Here is a 9690-nt window from a genome sequence, read left to right as displayed (position 1 = left end):
TTTTAGTATACTCAAGTGAGTTCTATGGAGTCTTTAAGCTATGTGGGATATGGGCATGTTACACAAAAATGGTTGCAAAGGGACAACAATGTGGAAAATCAAGATGTTATTCTTGATTCCATGAGGGTGAATGAACTTCTCCAAGGGGGCAATAATGTCAAGCCTACAGTAAGACCTGACGAGGCCAAGGGAGAGGACGGACATGCGATCAAGGGGACCATATTATTAGCAAGGCAAGGCCTATATAGGGTATGGTCGGGTGGAGAGTTGCATGTTCCAGTCCCTAGTCCTCATACCTCTTCTCTCTCTTTCTCTCTCCCTCTACATAACTCTACCACACTCTTTCATTCCCTCTCTTGAGGGAGAAGTAAAAGAAACTATCATTCAAGATAAAATGAATCACTAACACAAGGAAAAGAAGTAAAGGATTTGTGGAAGTGTAAAACCTAGATCTTCTCCATTTCAATTCTGCTGCACTTGACAATTTCAACCCAGGTTTCATTTAGAAATTATAACACCATTTGAAATGTTTCATGGTTGACTGAGTTGAAAGAGTTGGTTCTACAAAGGTATATTCTTCAAGGATTCATATCAATGATCCTTGTGCTATGATGTACCACCTACAAGGCCAACGAGTAGGATGCTCAAGATGGTGATGAGGTAGGGCAGAGTGCCTCCCTATAGCACTAGAGGTGTGTGGCAGTGTAATAGGGAACGAGCGCAACAAAGCCCAAACGTTCCGAAACGGCATTTCCGAGATGAGTCATGTTCCTGAAACGGAATCAGGACAGAACATCGTTCCAGAATTGGGTGTACCCAGAACGGTGTTCCGAAACGAGGGTAAGGGGGTGGAATGGGAAAAAGTAGGCGTTTGGGGGCAAAATAGTAGGCATTTGGGGACATAATTCGGGCTGTTTGGGAGACATATCTAGGGCAGTTTGAGGGCAGGTTTGGGGACAGATTTGGGAGAAATTTCAAAGTTCATTTGGGACTAAGCTGAATGGAGGTAATTCAAGACTTAATTAAGTCGACCATTTTGGCCCCATTTCCATTCCAGTCCCCCCACCTCCCCATTCATGTCCCGTTCCAGACCCTCCCATTCCCATTACCCGTTCCCGTTCCGGGTAACTATGGTGTGTGGAAACGAGGATGGCTTGCCTCGGCCTAGGGGTTGCGGGTGAATCAGGAGAGAGAATTTGGGTCACTCTATCCTCCTCTCTCTTCCCCTAACCAACGACATATTTTTATTGGGCCTCGAGAGACCATCTCTCCTGCCTCTTCTTGGAGAATATCAACTGTGATCGATTCATGAACTTCTTCCCTCGAGGATGTGCCTTTCGCATGGTACTCTTGCTTGACCCAGTGGATGGTTGGTTTTGTGTCAGCCTTGCAACAACATGTGATGGATATTTGACCTCTGTGCTTGATGGAGTGGGAAACACCTATTCTCTTCTACTAGGCCTTCAAACTTTCTCTCTACACTAGTTTATACATGGTGGCTCCCTTGTTAACCTGTTATGATACAAACCTTGTAATAATTTTTGATGCTCGTGCATGATGATTGTGAGTAGCATATAATGTAATTTTTCATTATGCTAATATATTCTCTCCACTCACATTTGTGCTAATATATTCTCCCCACTCACATTTGTGAGCATGGCCCAAAAAAAAAAAGTGTGCTAATATATTCTACCCACTTACATTTGTGAGTATGCCAAGAAAAAACGATTTCGTTCCAAATATGTCACGTGTGCATCTAACCGTGTGTATATGTCAAAAATCTAACTCCTATTTTTAGGGTTTAGGACAACCTAAGAGGTGTTCTCACACCCTTGTGAGATTCTACGCATGACCTACATGCCTAGGAACTTTAGAGTAGTTGCATACACTTTGATTCCACGTGATCACAACCAATGTCTACTTGTTGTAGGTGTTGGGGAGTGCTCCCATATAGTTATATAAGTATCCTACTTATCTGAATTTGAATCATCTCTTATAAGTGAGTTTATAATCCATTAATAAGTGATGTTTTGAGAAATCATGGTTTTAATTGGCATTGCCTGACCAACTTTAATTCCATATATAAGGTACCCCTAGGGTCATTTCTCAAGCATAAACCAATACACTTCGCACAAACATCAAGTACCTACATTACCTCAACATCTCTATCGTTTTTGCACCAGATCAGCCTACAACACCCCATCAACACATGTTTTCAGTTTTAAGCCATAACCTCACCGTACCATCGTAGATCCAACTATTAGTACCAGCACTTCAGTTTATTTCTTTTCCACTACCCATGGTGCTTATACGGTCTAGGAATCCCTATTGTTTTATGGGCGATCTACATTACCTCTACCTTCGACCCCTACAGAAGTTGGGGCATGCGGAAGGTTTAGGGTAATTATCAGTTGTATCTGTTGCCTAGTTGGTTGTGTGGTCGATGGTGGTTATGGGGGCTCATCATCCTTCTCTCTCTCTCTCTCTCTCTCTCCTCTCTCTCTCTCTCTCTCTCTCTCTCTCTCTCTCTCTCTCTCTCTCTCTCTCTCTCTCTCACACACACCACACACACACACACACACACACACACACACACACAACATCATGTGCAATCACACACAGTGGGTTAGTATTTTGGTTCTCTAACCCCCCCCCCCCCCCCCCCCCCTCCCCACCCCACCCCCAAACACACATGCCATGTTAAGCATATTTTCCAAAAGAAAATCTCTAGCATGTATAAGATATTCAAAAACTAATCCGTCATGGTCAAGTGCCTTACCTATACTTAGTCATTCCATAACATCATGTACGAGACTCTTCATGAAGATTGTAGAGGGTGAGAGTAAGAGTCTCGTGGATCTGGTATAGAAGGCCGTCATTTTGAGGTCATTTTACTCTGTAAATATCAAGTTCATACTGGCCCCATGCATCAATTTAACACTTATTTTGCGACTAACAAGGAAAAACGTAGCAGTAAAGTTTTGACTGTTGCCATACATTTTTCGGGTAATGCCATGAATTGGTATAAAACCTGGTAAGAGATACATTTAACCAAGCATCTTGAGCATGTTGTAGATGAAGAGCATCTATCTTATAGTTGGGTTGACTTCCAAGGCTTGTTTTATTCAATTGAAATGCCTTGATAGATTGAAAGAGGATTGGAAAGGCCTCAGCTAAATGAGACTCTCATTATGTCTTTTTCTAACACTATTTGGTAGATTGGTATTCAATTGCATAAGTCACATGAGGATCGCAAGGAGAATTTCTTTGGTTTGGACGAGTACATCAAATACAATGTAGAATTTCCAGGTCGTAAGGACTACAATGACACTGTTAGAATCACTCTCAAGCACGAAATGAAGCACAACAAAGGTAATATACCTAGATGAATCTAGGATAAGCTTGTATTCATCCTTAAAGGAAAGTGCACGGTATAGACCCATGGTAGTCAACCACAAGACAATATAACCATCAACTGCAGCATGCATAGTATCGACTAAATACCATGACATCCTCACTAATGTGTTAGTGCCCAATAGTGGGTGTAGAACTACACACTAACAACAAAGGTAGGCCTACAGATAACAAATCATCTTCAAGTAACCCTCAAAACCACCAAAATAAGCAAAATGGTAGGAACCACAATATGTCTCCTTCCAATCTTCCACTACACTAAAAGTACAAAATTCTCTACCTAACACTGATAATAAAGGAAAGGCTAAAACTCAAGAAATACCTACCTTTACACCTTAGGAAAAATCTCCTCAAGGAATAGTAAGAGGCTACCTAAGTCTTGAAGAATGAACTAAGTATAAAAAAGAAGGAGGATATTTCAAGTGTCACACTAAAGATCACATGAAAAGAGATTGCCCAGAAAACTCAGAATCCACATCTTTTGTTAGTGTCATAAATGAGTAAGCTAATGTGTCCCAAGTTTCTAATGATCATCTAGATGAGTCTCTCATGACGTGTTATTCTCATGTGAATGGTCAACACATTATGATCTTGTCTCTCATGACGTGTTATTCTCATGTGAATGATCAACACATTGTGATCTTGTTTGGTCCTAACAATATGCATGATGTGATTCTTGAAGAGGAAGAGCGTGAGATAATAGAAAAAGTTGAAGACATGGAGCTAGAGCAGATTATTATAATCCCTTTTGAAACGTCTCTAAGAAGCATCCATAGCTTATGGCAAACTACACGGAATCCGTGATGCTCGTTACCAGTACCTCACCTTATAAAAGAGGCGGATATCACGTGCACATCTAACCTTTTGTGCATGCGGAGAAGAGAATTCCGATTTCTAGAGTTGAGGACACCCTATGAAGTGTTTTTTGTCCCCTAAAGCCAATGCATACGACCTGCATGCCCAATCACTTTACAATAGTTGTATACCCTCTCATTACACATGAGCATAGCCAGTGTCTGCTACGTGTAGGCACTTATAGGGAGTCTTTCTATTTAGTAGCGTTAGCACCCAGCCTACGTATTTATCTACATATGAACCATCTCTTATAAGTGATGTAATAATGGATAATGTGAGAAATTGTAGGTTTATATAGGCATTTCTCGGCTCAACTTTAATTCCATATATAAGTAACCCCTAAGGTCACTTCTCAATTATAAGTGAGTACCCTCACTACAAGAACCAATTGCCTATAGTACGTCTAACATCTCTGGCTTTTTTGCACTAGTTCAACCTACAACAAGACATCAACACCAACATTTTCAATTTTTATCCATAGCCTCATCATATTGTTGTAGCTCTAGCTATTATTAGTACAAGCGTTTTAATTTTTTGATAAGATCGCTGATCAGCCAACATTTTTAGATTCAATCCTTAGATCATCCAATTTTTTTCTTCTACTAGCCCGTCCTGGACATCGGCCATAACAAATGAACCCATAGCCTTGTCGAGCTTGCACATCCCATTCAATATCCCTATCTTTTTTTGTTTTTAGCCATGCAAATCGAAGAATCCACAATAAGATCCCATCAACATCTCAACATTTAGTACCATTGTATCAGCATTTGTACAATCTAAAGCAAATACCTATCTCGTGATAAGGGGCAAGGGGGGGGGGGGGGGGGGGCTGGAGGGGTTTTTGGGACCCTATGTGGTTTATATCTCCTATCTATCTCTCTTTTACTCACAAAACCATCATTCACACTATCATCCTCTCTTCTCTCTAGTCTTTGCACATCTCTCATGAAGTGACAGGAACATTCTTGTGAAGTAAAATGAACCTTGAGTATGCATTGAGCACTCATCATGAACATTCACAATAAATCACTTTCTGCACATTACAAAATATAAGCTCCATTAAATCTTAATATAAAGTTTGAACATAGATCCATCTAAGGATTTCGGGAACTCCCATGTTTTTGGAGTTGAGCGGAGCTCTTTGAAAATATAGGTACAAGGTTGAATTTTTCTTCCGCCTATTACTGACAAACAGATGGCCAAACTGAGATAGCTAACCTTACAATTCTCGATCTTCGAAAGACTTATGTTACAGAAGTAGATCAACGCTTATAATGGGAGAAGTATCTACCACTTGTAGAGTATGCGTACAATAACACCGTCCATAGTACTACAGGAAAGGCACCTTTTGAAATCATTGAGGGATGTTCTAAAAGTCCCTTGCTACTTAAGGGACATGGGAAGATCTTTGTTGCTGATAAGTATAGCCGATACCTACAACAATCTTTCCAAAAGATTAAGGAGGCTATATCCATCTCCCAACAAAGGAAAAAGTTAATGCTAACAAGAACAAAAGGGCCTTAACAATCAAAGAAAATGATTGGGTCTTACATATTATCCTCCGATATCTTATTAAGATAAAAATTATCCTTTTGAAGATGCTAGATTGATGCAAGCAACACAGCTTAAGGACAGTATGAACCTTGTCAATGGTTACAATGCTACACTAGAGTAAGCAAACTTAAAGGTTTCCTTTAAATGATCAATGTTTTTTTCTTATAAGACTAGATCTATCTTTTTATCGTGCAGAAATTTTGGGTAGTATGCATGCTTAGAATCATGTTTGTGATGACGACGTCTCTCAAACACCAAGTAGAATTTGTCACTCAACTTTGTAAAGTATGATATGAAATGAAGACCAGACATGCTTGCTACATCCTGTAGTGGAAGTGAATGTTGAACTTTGCTCAAGATGAGTGCTCCGAATTGTGCTCAAGGGTTCCTTTTTGTCAGGACAAGGGTTTTACGGGGCAAGGCACAACCTAGGAGGTCAGGGACCTAGGCCAAGGGCCTCGACTAGACCAGTGTGGACTGGGGATCCGCTTAGGGAAAGAGCTAGGAGCTAGGCCTATATATAGGGCGGTAGGGAGGAGGATCCGACATCTCAGTCTCCTAGGTCTTACATTGGTATCAGAGCTCAAGGGAGAAGAGGGAGGAAGAAGAAGAAGGCATGGCGTTCTCTCTTTCTCTCTCTCTCCATGGTGGATTACTCTCTCTCACAAGACATGGATTTTCGTCAAAGTTTTTTCGTTTGGCAAGCTTGGATCATCACAGAGCACGCTGGATTAAAAAAGAGATTGTGTTTTGCATGTTTTTCCATGGCGAAATCCTTTTCTCGAACTGCAATTCCCTGGCTAGGTTCATCGATCAGTCAAAGAGGTTCAGTCGGGGATGACAGAGAGGGGGCCGTGGGCAGCACCCCTTGCATGCAGGAAAGGCGGGTTATTGACTTGCATGGAACGGCAAGGAGACGCAAGGAATGCGTTCGTGCTGCTCTATAAGCAAATTTTTGTCACATGGGGGCAAGGAATTGAGCACCATAGAGGGTGCATGCATGGTTTTCTTCCCTGCATAGGCTCACAGGTCGCCATGTCCAGGTTTGCTTCAAAAAAAAGAAGCTATTTTTATTTATAAAAAAAACTCCAATTTTGCTAAGGGTTGCGGCCCATGCTATGCATGCAAGGCCGCATGCCATGGATGAGCACCAAACAACCGTTCTTGTTGCATGGCATCATCCGGGCCACGGGCAACCGTCTTGGGCTCTATATTTTTGCAGAAAGCTGAGAATGCATCCACGTCGGCATGCTATACTTGTTGATGGCGTCTCATCAAGTGCGTTCACATCACATACAATATGGAACATCCGAGATGGTAGCGGACATGGTTCCGCGCTGTGATTATCCCAGGTATGGTAGCGGACATGGTTCTCCGCTACGGTGCTCGCAGGTATCAGCAAAAGGAGCCAATTAACAAAGGCATTGGCCAAGTCACGTCGGGGAAGCCATGGTGGTCGAACGACATGTTAACCAGGCCTGTTGCTCGTTTGGCTCATGGATGCAATGCTGGTTTCAAGAATTAAGAACCTGTTTTCCGTCTTGACAAAGAAGATTATTCTACTTGGAATTTTTAAAAGATATCACTGGACAAATTTTCGATGCTGGAGACAAGCACGGCCTTAATACCTGGACATGCAAAGCATCTGTCATAGTCCTAATTGTTAACTACATGATGGTTAAGGCTTGAAGCATATTGTTGAGGTATGCTATGCATGACCTAATGCCAAGGTATGCCTTCTTGTTTCAGTAAATCATGTTTTTTAAGATATATAAACAATAGTTTGTACGACATAACTTTTCATGGTATAGTTGTTGACATGCACGACATGTTATGCACTCACTTTGATCTTGGAGTACATGCCACTATTTTACGATGATGCGACCTAGACGGTGAGCACATTGGGCAACATGTAAGACACGTAACAATAGCTTGTCTACATGTCACTAGGCTATGAGTCTATGTCTACAACTTGAATACGGCATCACGTCTATGGATTACAATATCCTACAAGGATTACAAACATATTTTTATGTTGCTTGAGTCGATATGACAAGCTCTCTCAAGGAGATTCAAAAGAATGCATGGCATGTTATTTTGAAGCGCTTGTAGTGACTTACGGTGCAATGATGGTTGTTGCTCATGGTAAAGTCACCTAGTGCTTGAGACTATCCTACTTGCACCTATCCATCTTTATTCTGTATGTATATGATGGTTAGGAGGAAGCGGATTTCATGTCGTGGTATGCTTCTCACTTATCAAATCGGAGTCATACACAAGAGGTGTATGAGCTCATTGCACATCCTACAAGGTTTGTGAGAAACTTACGTTTTTTATCTATCCAGAGTACTTTGAACTTACTGCCTGGATGCCATGTCTTTGTGCACATATGCACACTCCCAGTTGCGAGGTCTTATGAAGACTACAGGTAGTTTCTGGTATGTAAAGCATGTCCCGTTTGTATCTACGAGACATAAACTATGAATTAAAGCATACATACTCTTTCTTCACAAGGTGGGTAGAGTGGTCACACAAGTGTATGCTCTACTGGAGTACTAGTAGACCATCGTATGTAACATGTTGCTTGGGACTCTCTTGCTTACATAATTGGTATCCCTCCTACTCGCATGACAAGGCATACTCTATGAAATTGGGCATGACCTCGTATGTTGAGTAAGGGTACATCTTTTTTGATGCATGAAGATGCTGGCTCCCTTGTGATTGCATCTATTATGGTTTACTTGCTCCAGATCTACATGACACACAGCTACAAGCATTTGTTAGCAATTTCAACAGGGAATATGCAAGGCATAATTCCAGTGGTTGTCCACTTGGACTTTTTGATACTTTGGTGAGACACGGCTTCTCCTTTTGTGTGGGGAAAAAAGAGTTGTGTTCAACTCTCTTTTCTTTGAGAAAACCTTTCATCAAGCTCAGTTTGCATACTATGTATGCACCACATATAAGGCATGTGGGGAGGAGTTGTAAGATGCAACACTAGAGATGCTTGAGTTGTTGTAATTTCTTGACTTGTGTAAGACACAACTAGGATTTGGTAAGAAAGGCTTGTCCGACTTCAAGCTAGGCTAGGAGCCATGAACTTCTCTTGTGAACATCTAGTAGTTTCACTACAGTGTTGGGATTTAAAGGATGTCTACATCATTATGCACAGTTACAAGTGTAGATTACACTTGAGGTGTTTTGTCCTTACATGCAAGGCATGAGGATCAGTTTCAGCAGATGGATGACACTTTGTCTTGGTGGTTCTTTTACCACAGTTTTGACTACGAGGTACACTGTTGTACGTCACTTGGCTACGAGTCTCATCACTATGAGTCATTTGTGAGGTGTTTATCTCCTTAATGCCTGTAGATAGTTTCCTTTTCCTATACGATCGTTCAAGGCGAGTACGACTCTTTATTAGATTGTTTTTATGTGTACACAATCTATATGACTTACCAATGACTTGTAGGTAGTCCCAAGTCTACAGATGATCAAGGTCACGGCATCTTGTCTATAGTTTCTATAGCCTGAGGTGGTTATGATGTTTTGTGGTCACGGTACCACTACGATCTTAGAGGATTAGCTTGATTTCATATTTTTCTATCATGGTGGCACAAATTTGGTTTTGACTAAGTAATATATGGAAAATAAGTACATGGTGTTTTCATACTGTGAATTGCACTAACAGAAGATTTTATGGCTCATCAATAAGAAACTTTTGGAACCACTTTTTAATTAAGTACGATGGTTAGTATACGGTTTATTCTGCAGGTACGGTAATATTACCTTCAATAATGTTTGTTTATTTGATATGTATGAGAATCTGATTGGTGATATATGAGTTTTAATGTTGTTTGAAGTATG

This window comes from Adiantum capillus-veneris, chromosome 9 (genome assembly GCF_014529385.1).
Source record: "Adiantum capillus-veneris isolate H3 chromosome 9, ASM1452938v2, whole genome shotgun sequence".
In the NCBI taxonomy this organism is placed as follows: Eukaryota; Viridiplantae; Streptophyta; class Polypodiopsida; order Polypodiales; family Pteridaceae; genus Adiantum; species Adiantum capillus-veneris.
The sequence above is the reverse complement of the archived record's forward strand: the minus strand, read 5'-3'. Positions refer to the sequence as shown.